Below are 9,963 nucleotides of genomic sequence, written 5' to 3'. Positions count from 1 at the left end.
CCGTTGGGTCCCCAGATGTTATTGGACAATCCCCAACCAAAGGACATTGGAGCTGGGGATTATGGGAGTTGAAGTCCAATAACACCTGGGGACCCAACGCTGAGAATCCCTGGACCAGACGATCAGCAGCCGAGGTTAAGTGAACCACAGATTCGCTTAACCCTGTCTAAACACTGGGTTAAAAACTTGGGCTTGGCACCAGGGGCGTAGCTAGCCCGCCGGTGGCCCGTGTGCGGCCGCCCCGATAGCCCCGCCCCCTGCGTCTGACGCCAGACGCAGGGGATAGCCATGCCCCCACGTCTGACGCCAGATGTGGGGGGCGTGGTCTGGCTCCCGAACAGAGACTTGAGGCTCCGTTCGGGAGAAGCAGCTTAACTGCTGAAGGGGCCGTGCGGCCCCTTCGGCAGTTAGACGAAGGCTGATGCTGCGTTCGCAGCGCAGCCCAGGAGCGGCTCTTCGTGGCCCCTTCAGGAGCTAGTTAGTGGCTCTGCGTGGCCCCTTCAGGAGCTAGTTAGGCTGGCGCTGCGAACGCACCACCAGCCTTTGTTTAGCTCCCGAAGGGGCCGCGCGGCCCCCGCTCGGGAGCTAAACTACCGCCCCCGCGTCTGACGTCAGATGCAGGGGGCGTGTCAGGGCTGCGAATGGCGGCTCCTGATTGGGCACGGCCCGGGTTCTTTGAACCAGTTCGCCCAATTATAGCTCCGCCCCTGCTTGGCATGGGGGCAGCACTGGGATCAGGATTGATCCTGGTGCTTCACACGTGCAACTTAGCCAAGGCTGGGCTGCCCTAGCCTGGGATAGGCTCCACGTGTGAACTACCTCACACACTCCAACTACAATCCAGCATCCATGTATTGCCTTACATGTTCTGGGGCACAAACAGCATGTGTGAATGCAATCTGAGTACATATCAGTGGTGTTCTGATATATGTGAGCTGGACTGCAGCCCAATGAAACTGAGCTCCTGGGGTCTGCATGACATCATGAAGCTCTTTTCACGATCAGTGAGAAGAGCTTTGGGGCTAACTGCAGGGAGAGCAGGCTTAGCCCGCTCTCCCTGCAGACAAGCAGCCACTCATAGCTGGGTGGCCAGATCAGCCACCCACACGATTGTTGGCTCCGTCACCAGCCGGGGCCACGCGGCCCCTGGATGTTCCAGGATGCCCCGCACAAGCACACGGGGCATTCTGGAGAGACCCCTGAACCTGGGAGGCTGCCTGCAGCCTCGCAGTCGGGGGTTTACTCGTATGTTGCTGTGCACTGTGGCAACACACGAGCAAAAGGTTAACAGAGTGCTTGCTTGTCTTAGGGGAGGGGTAGTTAGGTGGGCTAGCCTGGTGGTTCCCATGATCCCTGGAAAGCGGGCTAAGCTCCCTTAGCCCACTTTCTTAGCCCGCTTTCCAGTGATCATGAGAATAGCTTCCATGAGTACTGTCAGTGCAGGTCTCCTCATGCCACATGGTTTCAATGTTGGAGGTATCAAGCAGTGTTTCCTCTAACAGGGATTCCCAGATGTTGTTGACTACAACTCCCAGAATCCCCAGCTGCAATGGCTTTTGCTTAGGGATTCTGGGAATTGCAGCCAACAACATCTGGGAGTCCCTGTTAGAGGGAACACCGGTATCAGGTACCTTGCAACTCTTTCTTCAATTCCGGGCCTGGAGTGCCATCCAGATGTTTCTTCCTTTGCGATGCATGTTTCTCTGAACTTAACATGCAGTTCACATATATACTTTTTGGTGGTTTGTAACTGGCTTTTTCTCAGGGCCTGATCAAGATGAGAAGGCAGACTGGGTTGCCCTTCTCTTTACATTTCAGCAAACAGCAGCTGTATGTGTGTGTTGGGTGACGGCAATTGGATCAGGACTGCACTGCTGTGAGAGAGGGAGCATAATCCTTTCCCCAATGTAAATTATTTCCCAAAGCTACCCAGTTAAGCAAAACCTATATGCAAAATGTGAGTTTCTCATAAGGAGGCAAACAACAGTGGGGTGGAGAATTTAAAGTGAAAACAGTGCTGGGTGGGAAAGGAACAAATCCTCTCTCTCAGAGCTCTAAGGCCCTGATCCGAATTCTCCCCCTGCTGCCAGTTGCTATTGGTTTAAAATTTAAAAAACCACAAATTTCTGTCATCTCGTCTAGTTAGATCTTCATTCTCACATTGCTAAAAGAGTATACTAACACTTTCATCCTGTTTTAGATTTTGCTGTGGATTCTTTTGAAGCAGGTGTAGGCAACATTGCCTCTCCAGCTGTAGCTGAATTTCAGTTCCCATCATCCTCAGCTGCAATTTATTACAAGTGGGGGTGATGGGAGTTGTAGTTCATCAATATTTAATTTAATTTAATTTAATTTAATTTAATTTATTTATTTATTACAATTATATCCCACTCTTCCTCCAAGGAGCCCAGAGCAGTGTCCTACATACTTAAGTTTCTCCTCACAACAACCTTGTGAAGTAGGTTAGGCTGAGAGAGAAGTGACTGGCCCATAGTCACCCAGCAAGTATCATGGCTGAATGGGGATTTGAACTCGGGTCTCCCCGGTCCTAGTCCAGCACTCTAACCACTACACCAAGGAGTCAAGGTTGCCTATCCATTTTAGAGAGTAGGACTGTTAATGGCAGTGTTATAGTTGTTATTCACTCTTATCCCACAACCAGCTTCCCTACTGTGGCACAGAAATAACAATCAAGGGTGCTAGTGGGGGCACAGAGATGCCACGGGGTGCATCACAGTAGTGTGTGTGTGTGTCCAACTCTTAAAATAGAACTGCATTTGACTAACAGACCAGGAAAAGGCAAGCATAATGCAGGCAGTTTTATGTTGGCAGTCTGAGCAATGGCTCTGATTAGTTTCACAGCTGCAGGCAATAGGGAAGGATGATAGTAAGAGGCTACCAAGCCTGGGCAGCCCACTGGTATCCTCCTTACCACAGACATACAATGCATGAAATCTATCTGTCTGTCTGCGGAACATCACTAGCTATTAGCAGTTCCTTCATCAGAAATAAAAAATCAATTGTAATTGCTACCGATTTGCAATAAGAGACATCATCAGGTGATTTGGATTTGCATTGATTCTATAACTGGCTGGTAAATTATCTATGTAAACATATACTCATACCTGGTGATAAAAGCAATGGGCTTATAGCAGCTTCGGGGTGGGGGGCATTTTTGTCAGTATTGCAGCGTGAGGAGAAAGGGTTAAATGCCCCCTTCCCCACAAGATGCTATTTTAATGAAGGGGAAAAAACCTCTGCAAATTGGGCATCATCTGGTTTGAAAGAGGGGCAATCCCTGCCCATTTTCCTCTGTGGAAGAATACTCTGCCTTCTGCTTAGTAAAAATGGACAAATTTCACCATGCTTGCAAAGGGGTGGAGAGAAAGCCAAGGTTACAGGAATCCTACAGAGCTCCAAGCTGGGATCCTCAGCCCCAGAAGCCCCATGGATCAGCAGTACAGGTTGCAGCAAGAGCAGCTTGGTTGAGCATGAAGTCCCACCCCAGTCCTATGTGCACCTTGATGCCTCTCCAGCAACGTGACAGCAAGAAGCCAGCGAGTTCCTGATGCCATCCAAACTAACATGCAGCAACACAGAACCAAGCCTGGCTCAGTCAGATCAGCCCTAGAATAAGTCGACATTAGGGGCTATTCAATGTGCCAAGCACAATAGGATGCAACCTGAGCAGTCAACACATACCCAGGCAGCTAGGGCATCTCGACCTTGCCGATAAACTCAAGCAGCTGTGGCACATCCACTTGTGAATGTAATCATTAGAGCTGCTTGCCTGTACCCGTCTGCCTGTCATCCAGGTTTCTGGGTGAGCTTGGAGGAGTGGTGTCAATGAACCTGAAGGAAGTAGTCCATCGGTTTTCTGCTCTTCTGCACACAAGTGGTTGAAAAAGCAGCTGGGAAGGGCAAGACCGAGAATACAGCACTTGGAAAGCATCTGAACAAACACCTGAGGAATCCTGACAGTACAGAGTGACAAAAGGAAAGCATGTACCAAAGCACCAGTTACAGGAGCAGCTGAGGATTCCCAACATCCAGCTAGCAGGACTAGAAACTGGAAGTTGGAATATACCTTTTTTTCAACAAAAGTACTCAAAGTGATTTACACAGGAAATCAGTCAGTCAGTCAATCAATCAGTCAGACGGTCCCTGGTCCCCAAAGGGCTCACAGTCTAGAAGAAAATATAAGGTAGACACCAGCAATAACCACTGAATGCATCCACTGAAGGGATACTGTGCTGGGGTTGGATAGCAAGATTTGTCCCCCCACCCCCCATCTGCTAAATATAAGAGAACCACCTCCAGAAAGGTCTCTCTTTCTGCAGTCAGTGAAGCTGTTGTGGAGCAAGAGAAAATATTTAAAAGAAAAAGATACATTGGACTAAATGAAAGCGGCCTGAAGATGAATATGTTCAGAGTCATTTACCTTGGTGGCAGATGATTTGTTAACTAATTGGTCTTTACATACCCAAACGAGCAAATCTTCACTGAAAGGACCCCGAACAACTCAACAAATGTACACACACAAAACTGTGTCAAAGTATGTAGGCCATGCTTGTACCATTTACTTTGCCAGCGTGTGCTTGCTGACCTTGGATTGAAATCCAAAGCTCTCCTAAGTCCTCTTGAGAACTCAGGTGCCTTGCTCAAGGCTGCCCAGGACCTCAGTGACATCAGAGCAGTTAAGTCACAACCAGCCAGAGGGGCCGCTGTGACATTCTGACATCACGAAGAAGGGCAGGCAAAGGACAAGGAAGGGAGTGTTAGATCTTCCAAAGTACTGGATTGTGTGCTTTGAAATACACAGTGGGCAGGGTCACTGGCACCTCTGATGAGTGTGTATGCTATCTACTCAATTATTAAATACAACTGAAGACCTCCTGGAAAGAAACGTTTTACTGTGCTGCTTTCTAAAAGCAGAATCAACCAGGGTGGTTGCACACCTAAATCCTGACTTTGAGTATGTATGTTCTTCATTCATCCCAGAGTCCCTTAGGAAAAAATGAAGTCTGTGAAGTGCTTCAGGTGGAAGAAACTGCTCTATTGACCGAGCAAGGGCAAATGGCCAGGCACCTGTACTGTTTATACGAGGCCTGATCAGTCTAGGGAATTCATACTGCCTGCCAGCTGCAGGACCTAGTGCTGCACACTCCATATGAAATGTTTTTAACAATAGGTTTGATGCATTTTCAAATGAACGAATTTAAACTGACATCATTAGCTAGATCAGCAACTGACACAGAACAGGGTGAGGGAAAAGATCCATAGATGTAGACCATACAGTTGCTGCGAGTGTTTTCCATGTCTATTTCCCATCCTCCCGAATACTGTTACTCTTCTGCTTCTCTTCAGATCCAGTCCCTGAACTACAGAAACCCGTAAATCCTTATATAACCTGCTGGGTGCCAGTGCCCGGAGAAGGGATGCATTTTGACTCCGAACAAACAGAGCTGTGTGGGTAGGCTGTAAAGCAGCCGATGATGCTTCGCCAGGCTTTCCTAGCAGCCTGTCAGCAGGAATCCCGTCTGCAGAAGGCCCTCTCTCTGCAGCAGGGGTAGTTCCAGTAGCACCCTTAAGCCGTAGCTCAGTTTGGGGAGGAGGCTTTAACTGGCCCATAAAACATTTAATAGCTGCCGCCGCCGCCACAACCGCCTCTCAAAAAAGACCTCATAACGTAAGTGGTCTCCCGTCTTGGATAAATGCCATCCTGGCTGCCTCTAGCTGGCAGGGCTGTGATCTCCTCTCCTGGAGGATGTCCGAAGGAGGTGGAAACCCTGCTGGGCTGGGCTGCCTTCCATCTTGCCATGGGAGATAATCAGCTCCTTCACTTGCCAGCATCATTACCAAGGGACATTATTAGCACTTCCTAGCAAGCACACAGCTCCCCATAGCTCAGATCACATTGTGCAGGAAACATTTGCATAGCACAGTTCACGTTGTCTTGATTGATCCCATTGGAACCAAAGAGCCGAGCGATTGCAAAGAACATTTTTGAGCCCCCGCACGAAGAAAACCATCCTTTCCCTCAACGTAGCCTGGTGCTTGTAACGGGGAAGGGATGCACTCTGAATCCTACGGCAGGTGGTTGGCACAAAAGAGATAGAAAAGCACTGACCAGGACAGAGGGGTACATCTTCACACCTGACCCTCACTCATTTTATCAAGCTCAGTAGCCAGCTTGCTCTGGGCTGACTAAAAACTGCCAGAAACAGAAACTAAAGAGGTACAGTGCAATAGTTTGCTAAAAATTGGTCTCACAGGGCACATTCACACGACCAAAAGCTGGTTAGGAGTAACATCCAGGCAGGATGCCAGTCCTGTGTGCTCTCCCAAGTGCTGGTCGTGTGTCAGCAAGAAATGAGATAGGAGGGCCAGGAAGTGATGGTGTGCTAACCACGATCTGGGGAGCAATGGCATGGCCTACTGACACGGTTTACCCAGCATTTCATCCAGGGTTAAAAGGTGCAGCCACCCCTCCCCCCCCCAGTAATGCACCAGGAAAAGGCTGCAACATCATGAAGATCGCAATTTGAAATGCTGCTTGCGCGGCTAACCACATGGCGAGGCTCTCCACACGAGCAGTGGAGCTCTGCAGGGAGAGTGGGCTTAGCCCACCCTCCCTGCAGACGAGCAGGCAGCCGTCCCTGGGTGGCCGGATTGGCTGCCCACACAATTACTGGCTCGGTCACAGAGGGGCGGCGAGGATTGGGTGCCGCCCAGCCCCCAGCAGTCCCAGGATGCCCCTCGCGGGTGTGAGGGGCATCCTGGGGAGACCCCTGAGGCTGGGAGGCTTGTTAGAGCCTCACAGTCAGGGGTCTCACGATCAGCAAGCCTGCTCCAGTAACCTCCTTTAAGGGGAGGGGTGTTTTAGGAGGTTTGCTGCCAGGAGCTGTGCAGCTCCCATTGCAGCGCATGGCCATGCGGAACCAGACCTTCCCTTAGCCTGGATCCGCGCGGTTGTGAGAAAAGCCTCGGCAGCTGATTCCTTCATAGAAGCGGGATCTTCATTAAAAGATCCTGCTGAAATAAGAGCATCTCCTTCTCTGTTTGTTTTCAGGAAGATCCTCAAGACTCCCCTGTTCTCACAAGGTTTTTAATTAGAATTAATTTTAATAATTTGTTTTAACAATGGTTTTATGTTACTGTTTCGATTTCTGTTGTTATGCTACTGCTTTAATTGTGTTGTATGTTAATCTGTGTCGATTTTTAAATATTGTTTTAAATTTTTTACACCACCTAGAGATGTACATATCAGGTGGTAAAATATGATAAATTAATAAATATGATAGATAGATAGATAGATAGATAGATAGATAGATAGATAGATAGATAGATAGATAGATAGATAGATAAAGCTCCCACAGCCTATCATGCTGCATCGAGGCAATACCAATTATTGGATCGATGAGATCCAGACCATTCCCTGCACTGTATGCACAATGCATGGATAGCCTGGAATGTTATTGGAATCAGGCTGATAATTTGGCCTGTGCACAGCCCTAATATTGAATTCTTAGGATGGGTAAGTGAGATGCTAGATGGCAGAGTATCAGAAAAGGCCTTATGCTGTCTGCAACCAAGAGAGGCAGCCAGGCCCAAATCAAGCTCCCAAGAGAATGTCGAGGCCAGTATTCCCTCTAACAGAGATTCCCAGATGTTGTTGACTACAGCTCCCATAATCCCCAAGCAAAAGCCATTGCAGCTGGGGATTCTGGGAGTTGTAGTCAACAACATCTGGGAATCCCTGTTAGAGGAAACACTGGTTGGGGCCTGCTGCTCTTAGCTGAGAAATAGCTCAACAGAGAACGTTTCAAAGTGAGCAGCAACTGTCTTACAGGAATGTGAGAGCCAGGTGCCAAATCAGAAATGATGCTTTCTAAAAATTTCATATAGTTCTAAGGGCACAAGTCAGATTGCCAACTTGGGTCTTATCTGGCCGGTTCCCCAAGCCAGCAAACACCATCACACAGCAGAGCCAAGGGAGAAAAACAAAAATAGTAAGTTCCAGTGGCTTCTTAAAGGAACTACTTTAGGGAAGGAAAGGTCTCCTTAATTTTAAAATGCAGAGTAATTATTGCATTTTATTGGCTCTCAAGTTAACAGGAATGGTTGTGAGTTGCAATGGGGAACTGGAAGGGATGGTCTGCTGTTGAATAGAGAACTGTCTGCAAGCACTCAACTGGTGGGGAAAGATGAGAGACAAGTCATTAAAGATAAGAGACAAGTCACACATAATTACACTGTATGCATTCACAGTCTGCACAGTATCCAAAGACTGTTGATCTGGACACAAGTACAACTATTTACACATTATGTTCAATGGATGTACAGCAGTACATGTAATCTGTACCCTACATTTGAGGGTACAGTTCACAGGTTCTTTTCAAATGAGCGCACATGCAGTCATTCACACAAAAACATGTATGCATGAACAGACATCTGTATGCGCGTACAGCAGAAAGTATGAACAGAACTTTTAGAGAGGGAGTTACCACAAGAGAAGATATCATTCCCACTTTATCCTATAATATGGAGCAAGGCTTGCTCCTTAAATCATTTGGTTAGCTTACAAAACCTAAAGTGGTAAAGTGTGCTGTCAAGTCGGTGTCGACTCCTGGTGCCCACAGAGCCCTGTGGTTGTCTTTGGTAGAATACTGGAGGGGTTTACCTTTGCCTCCTCCTGCACAGTATGAGATGATGCCTTTCAGCCTCTTCCTATATCTCTGCTGCCCGATATAGGTGTTTCCCATAGTTTGGGAAACATACCAGCGAGGATTTGAACCAGCACTCTCTGGCTGGCTAGTCAAGTCATTTCCCGCTGCACCATTAGGTGGCTGTATAGCTTACAAAACCCTGGCCTATTGACACAGCTGCCTTTGATATTTTATGACATCTCCTGCTCTCAGCTAGTTGCTCTTCATATTTTGAGTTTGTTGTACACGGATGTCCTATTTGGAGATGATTTAGAAAGCTCCCCCCGCCCCATCTTAGAGTATGGGGTTAATCAAATGACTTCTGAAGTCCATTACAAAATTAGCTTGCCATCCTAGATGGAGTGAGAAGTTTGTTGTGAATGTAAGGCAGTCTTACTATGCGCAAATGTCAACTTGGTAAAGTCTTTCCATAGAGATCATTCAGAATGAAGCATCTTGCCCTTTTGTTTGAGCACATGTACTGAAAAATGTGCATTCATGAATGGACAAAGAAGTACAGAAAGCATAATTATGTTTTGAGTAAGGTGCGTATCTCTCTCTGCCCCTTTTTTAACCTCTGTAGACTCAAGTGGAGAATAAGCAAACTGAGGTCAGCAGAATGCCGGTTCATGCGAACACTGCTTTAAAACCAGTGTGTTCCAGCATTCCTAGCACTCTAGGCTAGATGTAACACTTCTTGTGTTCCTATGGACCATTCTGATGTGCAACAATTCTGCCCACCAACCACAGCTCCCCCACAAGGCAAATTCTTTTTCACACATCAAACACATCCTCTTCTCTTCACGACTCCTCTGGCTCAATTTGGGATTATCCCAGATTCAACGTCCACACTCTCCTCACTTTCAACCCACTGCTTCTTCCTTCAGATTTACCTTCCTAGCATCGATGAGGCCAGAAAGATGCATAAAGAATGGATGTAAACCTTTCATAGACTGGATTTGGCCCACAGCCATCCCACGGCAACATGCTGGATTAAAATTTCCTTTGGCTACTTACGGACTAATGCTTTTCAGGGAGCTGGAGGTGGTTTTGTAGAACTCCCATTGTTTACAGTGTACACAGCCATTTTTTTCCTGAGCTGCCAAGGTCTCTGCTGCTCAAACTCACTTTGCAGTTTACTGTTACATCAAACAGTAGCTAAGAAAAGCCAAAACTAGCTCTCAGTATTGCTGAAATAAATACAAGTGCATATTAGCGCAAATGAAACTGCTGCCTATTGGAGAGCTACCTCGTG

General features: G+C 47.6%; 1 protein-coding gene across 5 annotated transcripts in view; it reads right to left on the bottom strand.

Moving 5' to 3' along the window:
- SDK2 (sidekick cell adhesion molecule 2) overlaps window positions 1–9,963 on the bottom strand; it is a 446,383-nt gene that overhangs the window by 297,412 nt on the left and 139,008 nt on the right. The window lies entirely within an intron of this gene.

This window comes from Hemicordylus capensis, chromosome 2, assembly GCF_027244095.1.
Source record: "Hemicordylus capensis ecotype Gifberg chromosome 2, rHemCap1.1.pri, whole genome shotgun sequence".
Taxonomy (NCBI): Eukaryota; Metazoa; Chordata; class Lepidosauria; order Squamata; family Cordylidae; genus Hemicordylus; species Hemicordylus capensis.
This window is presented reverse-complemented; position numbering and strand designations above follow the sequence as displayed.